The following is a 15,357-nucleotide window of genomic DNA, read 5'->3' as shown; positions in this document are numbered from 1 at the left end:
ATATCACAAATAAACCCAGGCACAGCTCTGCATGAGGTTGTAACCATCCTGGAGAATCAGATTTGGGATAGAAACTATATTAGGTAGGATAGAAGCTGTGACATAGAGACCCCAAAAGGCAGTAGCTTATAGAACAAAGTTCTTTTCTCTTTCCATAAGAGTGCTGGATTTAACAGTCCAGATTTGGACATGTTCCTGATCCATGTGGACATTTAGAGGTATGACATTTTGTTGGTCCGTTATCCTTTACAGCATAGCAGAAGCTGGTCACAGACACTAGCTTTTAGAATGTAGAGAGGGGAAGAAGATGGACAGTAACAAAAGTCTTGTGTCTTAAGGCCTAACTTCAAGGGGCACACACCACTTCTGCTCACATTCAGTTGTTGAGAAGATGGTTACATGTTCATGCCTTGCAGCAAGAAGGTCTGAGAAACCTGTACTAACTGAGCAGTCATGTGCTTCACTGTATATTCTCTCTCTCTTTAAGTCTGTAAGTCTCTTTCTGGATTTGATTTCTGAAGGCCTAAGGAGTTATGAGAGCAGAGCTGATTTGTGATATAGATAAAAATGAAATGTCAGGCACTGATATGTGCCTACACAGTGTCTATTTCCTTTCCATTCTTTTCTTTTCGTTAAGATTTATTTACTTATTTGAAGGAGAAAGAGAAAGGGAGAGAGAGAGAAAGAGGGAGAGAAAGAGAGAGCACAGTGGGGGGAGGGGCAGAGGGAGAGGGAGAGAATCTCAAGCAGTCTCTGAGCTGAGCACAGAGCCTGACTTGGAGCTTGATCCCCACAACCCTGAGATCATGACCTGATCTAAAACCAAGAGTCAGACACTCCACCAACTGGCCCACCAAGCTGCCCCTCCACCCTTTTCCAGGGTACTCCAATTCTCTCAACTAACGCCACTTGCTGGGCATAGTCTCTTGTAGTCCAAGGTGGTCATGTGACACAATCTTGCCAATGAGATGTAAAGGATGTATTTCTGTGGGTGTTTTCCTTTATCCTTCTTTCTGCCTATTACACAGATGCATAGATGTAATGCTTGGAGGAGGAGCAACCATCTTAGAACCATAAGACAACCAGAGTGAGGATAAAAGCCAAAATGTCAAGAATGGTAGTGCTGAAAGATGGATAGACTCTGGGCTCTTGATGGCCCACTGGGTCATAAAACTAGTTATGTGAGCCAAATAAACCTTTGTGTATTTAAGACCATATATGGCAGACACTGTAGTGTTTGCAGTTGACTAGGTTCCTAAGAAATGGGGAGGCAGAGTGAGGGGGAAGAGAGAGAGAGTGAGTGCTTCTTTCCTGCCCCTGATAGCTTTCTCTCTCTCTATATATATATATACACACACATATATGTATGTTTGTCTGTTTGTTATTTACCTAGCCTGGGGAGAGACGAGAAGGGAAGAGGAGTGATGAAAGTATAATAAGGAGGAGTGATAACAGCAATGATAAAGGCCTATGATGGTCATTAGCTACTTTACCTCACAGATCCTCTTCCCACCCTTCATCCTACCTGGTGCCCTGGGTGACTATCCATATGGACTATATGACAATGTCCTTGCCCTCCATTCTTCCATTGGGTTTGGCCAGTAGAAGACATTGGCAAGAGATCTGGAGAACAGGAGGCAAATAAGAACAGGGTATTTACTCCTTTGCCTCCCCAGCTGTGCTCTTTAACTAAAGGCCACAGCTTCTGTCAGATGGCCCTCTCCACACTGCTCACTTTTTTCATTACTGTAGCCACTTCCTCCCCTCATTTATTCTGGCTGGGTGTAGGGTGGTGATGGCTCCCTGTCCCCTCCTTTGTTGCTTTTCCTAACCTCTGCTCACATTTTTGTAAACAGTTCCTTTATGAAATCTTAAATTACCTATTTAGGAAGTGCATTTGATTTCTGCCAGGATCCTGGCTGGTCTGTTCCTGCAGAGTGGGGCTCAGAGCCCTGCTTCCAGAATTAGAGTCACATGGAAGAAGCAAGCTCTAGAAGTAGGGACAGACTTGTAGAATTTCCATGCACCAAAGCAGCCCGGTTATATCATGCTGTGGTAGGATGAGAAGAACCAGGAGGATAGGAAATAGAGGTATATAACCAGTCTGAGTTGGAATCCTTACTCTCCCTCTTTCCAGAGAGAGGCAGATGCCATTAAATCTGTGCCTCACTGTCTTCACCTGTAAAGTGGGATAATAATATTACCTGTGTCCTAAGACTGCAGTCAGGCTTAAATGAAATATACATGTAGAACAGGGCAGTTCTTGGGACTTGGTAATTAATCAACGAAAATAGCCATAGTAATAAATTATTATTAAAGACCAAGTATCAGGCAAGATGCTGGTTGCTTCAGAGGCTTTCTGTGTGGACAAGTGAAATCAAAGACAAATGACTTTGTAATGAAGACTTGGACTCTGATATTTGACTGCTGACAGCTGTTAAATTTCACCTCTTTCTCTCCCCCTTCTGTACCACATCTGGACAAGCTGATCTTGTCTAGGCCTGAGTGCTCACCATTTTGGCAACAGCAAAACCACAAGCTCCTGCTACATGGGGACTCACATCTTCAGCCCAACCCCTCAACAGAATTACAAACCTACACCAGTCTCCTTTACTTGCCTTTTCATTTCGGACTTGTTTGAGAGGCCTTCCCTTCCCTCTCAGACATCTCAGTTATGTAAATAATAAGCCTTTTCCTATCTGTTTGATATATGTGTGATGGCATCAGTAGCAACATCCAAACCAAACTTTGGGGGGGGGGATCCATCTGCCTCTTCAGGTGACATAATGGGGTTCCCTTCAAAACACATTGGCACTAAAACCGCTGTCCGGCCACCCTACTTCAGACCCACTTTAGGGCAAACTTCAAACTGACTGAACTTATTTTTCTTTCTATAGGGGATGGGCATCTCAAAAATAGAAAACAACTTGAATCACAGCAAATAAATTTCTATTTTTTTTTCCAATTTTGAGTTGTTGACTGAGATTTATATCTGCTGTATCAGGTTGTCTGCTGATTTAGTTACTGAGCAAGGCACCATCTTGTCCAGCCTTCAAAGTCTGCCCCCGACCAGTCGAAGTAGAACAAGGGCTGTGAAAATGGAAGACCCCATAGTGCCTACAGTTTGAGCACATAGATTCTGAACTGTGCTGCTTTGTTTTCACTTCCTTCTCTTGACCTCCAAGTTGATGACCACTATCTGCTCACCTCTTACATCTTTGCTAGGCCCTTCTGGGTAGTGCACCCATCCATTCTTCTTTAGCCACCAGCAGTCTCCTTTCCCCTCCCAATGTCCTATTTCTCTTTTTTGGTTAGGTTTAAGTTATGGAAGTATTGTGACATATGCTTGACCCATATCGATAGCCCTTTTCTGGGTATGGCTTAGCCCAGAAGACAGCCAAACCTTTGTGGATAGACATAAGAATCAGAAAGGAACTTTTTAAAAAATTGCAGATGCTGGGAGCCTATCCCAGATCTGTGAAGTGATAATTTGCTTCAGGGACAGACAGGGATGGGAAGAGATAGGTTAGGAATCTGTATGTGTAAAGAAGTTCCCCAGCCAATTCCAATGATGAATCAGATATAGAACATATTGAACAGATTAATTTTGTGACACTGGATTATTTTAACCCCTAGAATATCATGACACAGGAACATTTAACCCCAAGGATATTCTGATCCCATCATTTGCTGTTGCTGTGCCATCAGCATGGGTGGTTGGTACAGAATACACAAATCGATTGGAAATACGTTAAAGAATTAGGTCATAATACAGAGAAACTCCAGACAGCAGAATAACTTTGACATAGGTGAGGGAACTTTCTTACAATTTTCTCATGTATTAGCTAAAAAAAAAAAATCCAAACTATCAGTCTTTTATCCTATTCATACTAAATATTACTGTTAGGAATGATCAGCACAAAACAAAAGACAACAGTTGAAACTGCACATGGTAAAATTTGTTCAAGATGAAAATCTGATGACAAATGATGTCTTGATGCTCACATTGAAACATGCAAATATTGAACAGGGAAAATTAGACTTGGCAAAAGTAATCAACACTAAATAAAACTGCCAACAGCTAAATTGGCACATGTTGAAACTTATTATTGCCTAAAAATTGATGTAAGAATCCAATTTTTTTACTAAGTTTGGGTGTGAATAATTTGACCTGAGACAATTGGACTTGGTACAAATAATGACCATAAAAGAACACATGCAATTGCAGAAACTATAATCAAGAAAAATTTGATATGAACAGCAAGGGGAAAAAAACACATTGAATAACATTTTCATTTAAACCGTATGTGGAAAATAACTGATTCCAATGAAAAGAATTTCAGTAAATTAAAAATCAAAAGGGAAAAAATTTATAAATGTCTTCATGCCTTGGAATAAAAATTTCATCAAGGAATTAAAGTAGCTCAATAGAAATTAGCTGTAAAAAATACTTTCCTAATGAAGGAGTCTTCATGCATGTAAGCATAATGTTGATGTAACGATTTCTACTCCTAAACACAGGAGTTAAAAGATTCTCAGATATGAAAGTCAACAGGGTCTAAATAGATGGGTTAAAACAGAAGGCTCAAAACTTCCTGCATCCAATTGTTTATTGTGAGTGTCAAGAAAGGAGTGATCAGGAAAAGTCTGAATCATGGGGTAAACTCAAGGAGGGCAAGCATTCTAGGAATCCCACAGCACAGGTTCAGGGCTCTGGGCATCCAAATGGCAGATTAAGGCAAGATATACCTGGGAGAAAAAGCATGGAAGACAAATCCTTTAAAAATAATCTTATGCTTCTCATTCTTACTTAGCCTCTTACTGGAGGAATTGAGCCATAATTCATAATTCTTGAAGTTGACAGAAATAGTCATCCTTCAAAATGCAAACCCCACTATAATAAAAAAGATAAAAAAATAAGTGTTGGGAAGGATGTGGAGAAATTAGAACACTGACTCTACACTGATAAGAAGAATGTAAAATGGCACAGTCATTTTGGAAAACAGCCTGGCAGTTCTTCAAAAAAAGATAACACACAGGTTATGACCCAGCAGTTTCATTTCTAAGTATATACCCAAGAAAAATAAAAACATGTGTTCACAAAAAAGCTGGTTCACAAATGTTTATAGCAGCATTATTCATAATAAGCAAAAATGGAAGCAGTCCAAGTGTCTATCACTTGATGAATGGATAAACACATTTGTGGTATATCCATACAATGGAATATTGTCCGGCAATAAAAAGAAATAAAATACTGATGCCTGCTACAACATGGGTGAACGTTGGAAACATTATGTTAAGTGAAAGAAGCCAGTCAATTAGCCAACATATTGTACATGTCCAGAAAAGGCAAATCCATAGAGACAGGAAGTAGGTTAGTGATTGCTTAGGGCTGAAAGGGGTTGAAGAGGAAATGAGAAGGAAATACTAATTAGCGCACATTTCTTTTTTAATTTATTTTGATTTTTTACTTAAAAAACGAGATTTATTTGTTTATTGAGAGAGAGAGAGAAGGAGGGGCAGAAGGAGAGGGAGAGAAAGTCTTAAGCAGGCTCTGCACTGAGCGTAGAGCCTGATTTGGGGCTTGATCTCATGACCCCAAGATCATGACCTGAGCCAAAACCAAGAGTTGGGTGCTTAACCAACTGTTCTACGCAGGTGCTCCTCATGTTTCTTTTGGGGGTGATAAAAATGTTCCAAAATTGACCGTGGTGATGGTTACACAACTGTGAAAGTACTTAAAAACCACTGAAGTGTATATTTTAAATTGGTGAATGTTGTAGTATGTAAATTATATCTCAAGAAATCCTATATTAAAAATGTAAATCTTCATGAATGAAGTCACCTCCTGAAGCCTTGGGATGTCAATTCTTCTCTCTGGGTGTGTCTCCTCTATGTAATGGGAATGATATTAATACCTGATAAAGGTGTTGAAAGAATTAATGAAGTAATGTATGTGAGAATGCATACACACCATATGACATGCATGGTAGAAACAGCTAAATGGGCAACAAGATCTGTGCTTTTCCTTCCATGGCATAGAATCACCACAGGGAAACAGTTGCCCAAGCAGAGACTACAATTTCCATGGCTCCTTGCATCTGGTTATACAATGATCTAGTTCTGACCAAAGGTATGTGAGCAGAAGTGATGTGTGTGATCAAGGTAATTAGACAGCTGTTATCTATTTCATCTCCTGTTTCTTCTCCTGCCTGGTTGCTAAGCAGTTGATAGGGCTTGTGGAGCCATAACTTAGGAGGTGCCTGGGTCCTTAAAAACTCCTCTGTGGGGAAAAAACCACCTACCAGCTGCACAGAACACATTGATTGATAGTCTCAGGGAAGAATAGGTTCTATTTGGTTAAAATGTTTTAGTTACAGTAGCCAGTGTTTACCTTCGCTAATACAAAGATTTAAGTAGGCCCTCAATAAACTTTTGGCAAAAATTAAGACATTTTTGTCGTTTGTTAGTACCTTTGGAGTTTAAAAATGAAAGCCAGTAGAGACTGAGATGAGGAAAATATGGAAATCTGAAAAGTGAAGGACACGAATGGATGGGAAAGCATGTTACTGACTCAATCCTGCACAAAATCTTATTGTTTATTCCACCATTCATTGCTCAACTTTTCTTAAGGGATTGATGCACTTCATTGAATCTCATGGTCATGGAACAAGTACTATATTAATTCTGAGTTCTCTACACCATTTGCCAGCCCTAATTTCTACAGCGAGTCCATATTCTTAAGGAGGGAGACAGACAACAAAAGTAAGTAAATCATATGATATATTGGATCATGATAATTGCCATGGAAATAAATAAACAAGGGAGTGTGGGAGTTCAGGAGGGGTGTTCAGTTTTAAATAAGATGGTCAAGGAATCTATTATATGGAAGGTAACATCAGAGCAAAGTCTCACATATAGTGAAAGAACAAACCATGATCCCAGACAGAGGGACTAGCAGTATAAAGACCCTGAGATAGGAACACGCCAGGTGTGTTCAAGGAACAGAGAGAAGGTCAGTGTGGTTGGGTAAGGGTAGGCAAGGGGAAGAATGACAGAAAAGAAGTCAGAGAAATAAGGGGGTGGGACCAGATAGTATGGAAGCCTGAGGATTGGACAAAGAACATAATGGGGGATCTGAAAGAGTTCAAGACCAGAGATAATTGGCTACTGTTACTGACTTCAGTAGTGAATGCCAGTACAATGCCCTAAAGACAGACAGGTTCAGTTTCACCTTAGCAGATATCAGTTCAGGAACTAGACAGCAATCTCACAGGAGAAACCAGGAAGAACTCAGATGGTAAATGGGATCCAAGATGCCCCATTCCCCACCTGCTGCCGCCATGAAGTCACATCAGTGCCTGTGTACCCCACGATGACATATTCTGTAGGAGCAAGAGAGAAGGAGAAAGCTTTAAAGACTGAGCATTTACCAGACACAATCTAGAAGAGACTGAATTTATAAGGATAAGAAAATAAGGATGCTACATTTTCTTTGCACATCTTAGTTCTACTGGATTAGTTTTATGGTGTTCCACAGATCTTTTAAGCTCTGTTTGCTTTCCTTCAATCTTTTTCTTTCTGTTCCTCATACTTGATAATTTCCATTGTTCTATCTTCAGGTTCACTGATACTTTCTTCTTCCTATTCAAATCTGAATTTGAGTCCCTATAGTGACTTTTTTTTTTTTCCACTTTAGTTACTGTACTTTTCAGCTCTAGATTTTTTTTTTTTTGGTTTCTTTTTAGACTTTCTATCAATTGATATTTCTGTTTTGTTCACATATCATTTTCTTGACTTTCTCCACATCTTGTTTTAGTTCTTTGAGCATTTTTAAGATAAGAGCTTTAAAGTCTTTGTCTAGGAGATCTGCTATTAAGTCTCCAGGGAGAGTTTCTGTTGCTTAATTGATTTTTTTCCCTTTAAATGAGCCACACTTTCCTATTTTTTGTATGTTTTGTGCTTTTTTTTTTTGTACACTGGACATAACAGGGTAATTCTGGAAATCAGATCCTCACTCTTCCCCAGGGTTTACTGGTTTTTATTATTGTCATTGTTTTTTTCTTTGTTTGTTTTTGATTGTTTTAGGCTGTTTCTATGCTGAGGATCAGCCTGAGGTGTAAACCTCAGGTCTTCTAAAGTCTTTTCTGAGCTTTTTCCTGGGCATGCACAGTCACTTTCTAGTTTTCTCCAAATATGCAGTTGTTTCTGAATGTCCTAGTCTTTCGTGTCTGGCTTTTGAAAGGAGAAAAAATGAAAATTGAAGGCCTGGTTCTTTAAATCCCCTAGAATTCACTTCAGCTGGCAGGGGAGGGGCTTGCAACAATGGGGGAGAGGTGCAATAACAATGGCTGCCCACCTCTTTGTCTGTACCTCTGTGATCAGAAGCCACAATTAATGAGCAGAGAACAGATTTCCAATGTTTAGAGGACAGAATCCAGGAACACTGGCAGAGCTGCTTGCCCTAGTAACTAGGAGAGTTAGTTACTACTCTGCTAGGAACTGAAATTGACTACAACTAACTGCAATTTACCATCCAAATCTTCCCTTAGAAACTTCAAGCCCTCGACAGACTCCAGAGTTCCAAAATAGTTACATCAGAGAGATTCTGCCAATGCAATTGTTATCTGGGTAGAGAGAAAAATCCCTTGTGCTTTCTACTCTGCCATCTTTCCAGAGTCCTCTATTAGTGAATAGAATCTTTTGTGTTGAATAGTATGTTTAATCTTTTATGTTTTTAGTCAGGGTTCTTGAGAGAAGTAGAACCAGTAGGATGTGTATATAAAGAGATTTATTATAAGGAATTAGCTCATGTGATTACGGATGCTGGTAAGTTTCAAGGTCTGTAGGGTTAGCTAGTGAAGCTGGAGACCAAGAGAACAAATGGATGGTCTAGTTCCAGTCTGAAGGCTGGTTGACTCAAGACTCAGGAAAAGCCAATGTTTCAGTTCAAGTTCAAAGGCCAGAAAAAGCCAAGGTACCAGTATGAAGGCCTTCACGTAGGAAGAATCCTTTCTTTCTTGGTGGAGAGTCAGATATTTTGTTCTATTCAGACCGTCAACTGATTGGATGAGGCCCACTCATTATGGAGAGCAATCTGCTTTGCTCAATCTACCAATTTAAATGTTAATCTCATCCAAAAACACCCTCATAGAAACAACAAATAATATTTGACCAAATATCTGGGTATCTCATGGCCCAGTCAAGTTGACACATAAAATTACCCTTCACACTTCTAATACAGAAATTATACCCGGAAATAACTAGATGTTATGGTCCCTCTAGGGAAGGTTGATAAAAACCTAGCAGCTGCATCTTCTCAGTGTGTTATTCAAATATCTGTTGAATATGCCGAGTATACTACAATCCCAGCCCTGGACAAAAAAAAAGGCAGGTTATGATTTTGGTGATGATGATGATGAAGTGCAAGGCATTTAAACACTTGACAGTTATATTTATGGAGCGAGACATTTCCTTTAATGCTATTTTATAGGCAAGAGGGAAAAATCTGCAAACATATTTTGGATAACATACAAATTTGTCAGGGTCTTGAGTTACTCCATGTTTAGAGTGTAGGAATACTTTGCATTAACATGGAACATTCACACTTTATATAAGCAGGGCTTGGGGAAGGTTCAAGATATCTGGAAAACAGACTTTGTATAAAGATGTTCATATTGGAATGATGAGTATATCACAATTTCCCCAGGGAAGAGTTTACTAAACAAGGCTGATTCAAAGGCAGCCTTTGACATAGTGAAAATTCTTTCAACTAGTCATCCTTATTGTTGCAGGAAAATGGGACAGTAAAATCAAGAGTGAATGGCATCTTACATTCCTACTACCTGATTTAGAACTCAAGCACTTCTTTCAATGCCAGACCGGGTAACAAAGCCAGGACTTGAGAGCGGAGCTGTGGATAGAAACATTAATCAAATTTGCTTTGAGGAAAGCTACTCACCTGGAGCACAAAACATCTGGGAACTTTGTCATGGGCCATTCTGGTCCGTAAATTAAGGGCCAGGTGCTTGGGACATCAGTATTTTGGCAACTACTCCCTCTCCCTTTTCTCCTAATCCAAGTCACAGAATCATATCTTAGAGTTGGAAGCATATTTGCACTGGCTAGTTTCTCTCCTTTCCAATTCAGAATGTGGGGGCTCATTAGGTCTGGCTGGGCCACATATCTCACTGTGGCCGGATAGAGCTGGATAGAGCTGATTTCAAAATGCTGTGAGTACACATCTTCAGGGATCTTTCTAATTGATCTTCAGAGGAGAGCCAGCCTTCTTTTCTCAGTCACACATGTGCCATTGGTGGAAGTGATTTCATTCTTTCTTTTACAAGTGTCATTTAAAAATGCAGATGTTTCACTCATTTCATTGACTTCTTCGTTCAACAAATATTTATTGGTAAGTAGGCACTGTGACAGGCATTGGAGAGAAGGTGATCAAAAACCTTATGGAACTTATAGTTTAGTGATTTTATTAGTAATTTTCATAATAGTTTAATTATTATTTAGATCTTTTATATTAATACAATTTATCAACAAAAAGAAAGCATAAAAGAAATAAAATTTAAAATTCCTCCTCTGCTATCCTCTTTTGGCTTCTTCTATTTTAACAAATTCCTTTTATATCGTTGTCCTATGCCTATCCTTTTACCTTAGTTTTAATCGTGGGGTATATTTTGCATTAACTTTTCATGTATGAATGATCTTAGCAGACTTCTCCATGAATGCTATATCGCAAGCATTTTCCCTATCACTATCTACAAAATTATCATTTCTGTAAATACAGATAGCGTGCCGTATAATTTGCTTAATCATTTTTTTATTTGGGGGCATTTGGTTGTATGTAATTTGTTAATATATAACATTGTGGTAGCTTCTTTTTTTCTTCTCTTGAACTTTACCTTAGAAACTAAAGAGCTGAAATTCTATAAAATGGAGTGAGGAGATGTTTTTCTTCTGTGTTGAACAAGATGAGAAATAGATGGCATACTTTTGGGTCTCTCAGTTTATCTGAGAATTCCAGATGACTGGAAGAACCAGTGGGAAGCACAAAAACCAACCGAACTTTTTGTCACCAGATGCATGATATAAAGACGTCTTTCTCTTCTTTTTATTAAAAATAAAAAAGAAAATAGAGAGAAATATTTCCATGTATACACATTCACAGGATGACAGGGTTTTAAAATGTGTTTTTCTAGGCTTTGATTACTCTTAAGTTATCACATTTTTATGTTAGACTACTGAATTCTGAAGTGTGGGATCATCATCAAAATGACCATAATCTCTTGTAATATAGAAAGAATTATTTTTGCCCATTCTTATGATAGATCCATCACTGGTAACATTCCTTCCCTTGTCAACCATAGACTGCTTCCTTCTTGTAAAAATAAGCATGGGCTTACTGGAAGGAATGTCTGTGCCATTTTACTTTTCTTGGTTTGATTTTCCAAAGAGTCATGGATGGGAAGGAAGGGACTGATATTCCTACTGGGAGTCCTCATGTGGCTATCATGGGAATGTCTCTAATGAAGGACAAGTGGGACCTAATGAAGAGCAGGATACAGTAAAGCAGTTAAGTCGAGTCTCACATACTTCTTCTGGATTTCAATTATTCTGGGCAGTCCAGTAGATTCGGAATCACCAGCAGCTGCTCACTTGCTTATTTTCTTGTCTGCCACAGCTGCCACCAGCTGTTCTCTCTTTCTTACCCCACATCCAGATGCAAACAGCTGTTCTCTCTTTCTTTACAATTGTCAACAGTGGCTCATTTTGCCCCAAACACATGGACACCTACAGCAAGAGGAACTGTATTTTTCAGTTGTGGCCAAATACTGGACAGCTTTCAGGAGGTTGAATGGAGGGAGGGAAAGAAGGAATGAGAAGTGGTTCAATGTAGGAAGAGCCTGTGTTGGCAGACTGAAAGGTGGATGGGATGCTTCTGGTTGCTTTTCAGGGGCTGAGTAAGACAGTGACAACAGATACCCATACTTCTTCCTTACTATGACATTCACTTTGAAAAGCAGAGAATCATCGCTAATCAATAAATCCCAGGAAAATGAGCATCAGAGAAGGAATTACGATGGTGCTTTAAGGGTTTGGTCTTCATTCATTTATTTAAGAAGTATTTATGGACACTTCTGTCAAGCACTATTCTAGGCACACAGTTGGTGTTATTTAAACGCATTTATGAATACACTCATATTTATCAGTCTAGTCTCAATGATTTTGAAAGAGAACATTTTATTTTTGTTGTTTTTATTTTTTTGTCAAAAGAGAACATTTTAAATGATTTTTTCTGTTGAACTCAGCCTCCCCTCTACCCCTCACCCCCATCATTGGTACTGGGGATTTTGGTTTTATCTCCTTGACCAAGAAATACTCCTGGTTTTTCATGTCTCTGTCTTTGCAGGGACTAGAGAAAGGAAAGTAGAAATGGAGAGGAAGGGCATTCACATTTATTAAGCACTTAATTTGTCCCCAGTACTGTGCATCATCCTTTATATAGGTTATCTCCTTTCATCTTCATCAGAAACTTAGGAAATCTGTATTATTATTTCCATATAGCTGATAAGGAAACTGAAGTTGGAAGCGTGAAGCTACCATGGCCACACAGCCAGGGAGCGACATGGCCAGCACTGGACAGACTCTTCCACTCCAGAGCACGAGCTCTTTTCACCACAGCCTGCTAGCCGGAGAATACTGATGTGAGTAGTAGAGGATACCGATAGTGATAGTTGGGTTCAATGCTGTGATTGTAGAAGTAGGGGTCTAATCTGTCCAAAGGCTCCATCTTCAACTGGAAGTTGGTCCAAACTTCATTCACCATTTTAAGCTGCAGAGCTCTGTCTAAAGGCTGAAATGAAAGAGGAGATACTGAGGACTCATAGATAAATTTGTTATCACAGAAATAATTTCTACCTCCCCAGGATGTTTTCTGTTAATAGTGGGTTTTGGAAGAGTATTTGACCAAAGTGGGGGAGGACCCTCATTTCACACCCTAACTCCAGCCATTAGTATCCAAACAATGTTAGTGATTATCCTTTGGGATATTGAGTGGGAAAGAACTGGCTGAGGCTCTAAGGAACCTTCCTCTGGTTTAGGGAGCCATTAGGAAAAGCTCCTTATTCTTGTAAAAATTTTCCCGAACTTTCAGGGACGGGTTTCTGCAGCTGGCCAAGAGTCAGCCTCAGTTAGGATCCTGCCAAATTGGGCATCAACAGCTCATTTGGCTTGGAAAAAAAAAGAAATGAGAAACAACTGACATTTGTATACTTGAAATTATGAGCTGTTTCTCTAACAAAGAGAGCAAACACTTTCGGCTTGTTTTACAGTAAACATACGCATTGAACAATCTGGTTGGTTAGCAGCTGGCTGTGCATATGTAGGGCACATGTGAACACATATGGATGCATAAACTCACATATGTTCACTTAAAAGGACACTGTCAAGTCATTTTATGACTTTTTTTGTTCTCTGGGATCCATTGTTTATAAAATCTTCTTAGAAGCTTAAAAATACAATTTCTTTCCCTACTGATTTTTGTCCTTTTTTTTTTTTCAGTAAGTATTTTGAATGACACTCAAATAAATGCGACTGGTTCTGTTTAATTCCAAGTCCTACTTAAACATATAAACCAATACAATGTCCGGTCAGAAACAAAGCACTAACAGTGAGACAATTCCTTATGAAGAGAGAAATAATCATGTTCTGCCCTTAGCGTAGACATTCCAGAATTGACTAGTACTCACAAAATCATTTTCCAGTGCTTTCATGTATGTATGAATGCACGCATGTATGTTTGTATGTATTTTTAAAATATGAAACGCTTTACAAATTTACATGTCGTCCTTATGAAGAGGCCATGCTAATTTTCTCTGGATTGTTCTAATTTTAGTATATATGCTGCTGAATTGAGCGCCCAAGTGCTTTTAGTGTTAGATATCAAATATAGATAATGCTGACCACGATAAAACCTATTTTTCTACTTTCTATAATATTTTAACAATATTTTTCTAGCTTCTTTACTAAGGGAAAATCCCTTTAAAATATCCTTGTTGGGGCACCAACAAGGCTCAGTCGTTTAAGTGTCTCAGTCGGTTAAGTGTCTGCCTTTGGCTCAGGTCATGATCCCGGCATCCTGGGATCAAGCCCACATTGGGGGGGGGGTCCCTGCTCAGCAGGGAGTCTGCTTCTCCCTCTCCCTCTCCCTCTGCCTCTCTCCAGCTTTTACTCTCTCTCTCTCTCAAATAAATAAATGAAATTAAAAAAAAAATCCTTGCTTTGGGCAAAAGCTGTGAAGAACCAGATGAAAATGGCTAAAAAACCTGGAAAGATGCTCAAAATCACAGCCAATTGGGAAAACAAAAAGTTAATTAATGATAAGTTGTCACTTTATATCCATCAGGCTGACAAAAGAAAAAAGTAACAATACACATTGCTAGTGGAGATGTGAGGAAAAAGGCACTGTCATTCACATTTTGCTGGTGGAAATGGGGATTTTAAAGAGCTTTTTTTGGACGTAAATCTAGCAACATTTCTTAAAATCGAAACTATATACTTACCCTTTAATCCAGCATGTCCCTGTTGGGAATTTAACTCATGGAACAAGAGCACTACCATACAGGATATAAACACAGGATTTCTACAGCAGAATAACAATCCTTGTGACAAAAACAAAGCAACAACAACAAAAACCTGAAACCAAGTGAATACCCTTTAATAAGGGACTGTTGAATACATTAATGTATGTCTACACTATGGAATATTACATAACAACGTCCCCAGAAAGTGAATTGGAGCAACACTAGTTGCTTAGAAGGAATATCACCAGATACTGTTGAGGGAGAAAAACAAGATGTGTAGAAGAGTATATTATATGAGTCCATTTCCTAAATCATTGATCAAAAAAACTTATATAGGTATACATTCATCTCTCTCTTTATCTCTTTTGCTTATACACATTTGTATAAGGTAAGATGGTGATGAAAACAAACGAGGATGGATACACTCTAGGTTATTAAGATGGATTGTCTGGAAGGGGTGGGAGGAATTGTGGTGGTGGTAGGTGAGGAAAAGAAACAAAAAAAGGAAAAGGCTAACGTAAGAAAAATGTGGTTGAAAGAGGGGGTCACATTTATGCCAATTATATGCGTGTATGCATACAAATGAATTTCTGAAATAACAAGAGATCATTAAAATAAAACATTCTCATCTGCTAGTTTTCAGGATTTCCATAGATTGAGATAAAGGAGGATGTGAAAGTTCTGAAGAAGTCAGATAATCATGGAAGAAATTGAACTTGAGGGTTGGCTAGACCTTTTATGCGTCCATGTTTTTCAGTTTAAG

At 38.9% G+C, this 15,357-nt stretch overlaps 1 protein-coding gene and 1 non-coding gene across 2 annotated transcripts in view; one reads left to right on the top strand and one right to left on the bottom strand.

The window, feature by feature from the left end:
- The first annotated feature begins 11,923 nt into the window (after nt 1-11,923).
- TSPAN8 (tetraspanin 8) overlaps nt 11,924-15,357 on the top strand; it is a 72,751-nt gene continuing 69,317 nt past the window's right edge. Inside the window, exon 1 of the mRNA XM_008684298.2 lies at nt 11,924-12,716. The gene's annotated coding sequence lies outside the window, so the exon portion shown is untranslated. The remainder of the gene's footprint in view (nt 12,717-15,357) is intronic.
- LOC121104498 lies at nt 13,824-13,930 on the bottom strand. The gene has a single exon (XR_005836822.1). It is a non-coding gene; the product is annotated as a U6 spliceosomal RNA (small nuclear RNA).

This window comes from Ursus maritimus, unplaced genomic scaffold (assembly GCF_017311325.1).
Source record: "Ursus maritimus isolate PB19 unplaced genomic scaffold, ASM1731132v1 scaffold_21, whole genome shotgun sequence".
NCBI lineage: Eukaryota > Metazoa > Chordata > Mammalia > Carnivora > Ursidae > Ursus > Ursus maritimus.
This window is presented reverse-complemented; position numbering and strand designations above follow the sequence as displayed.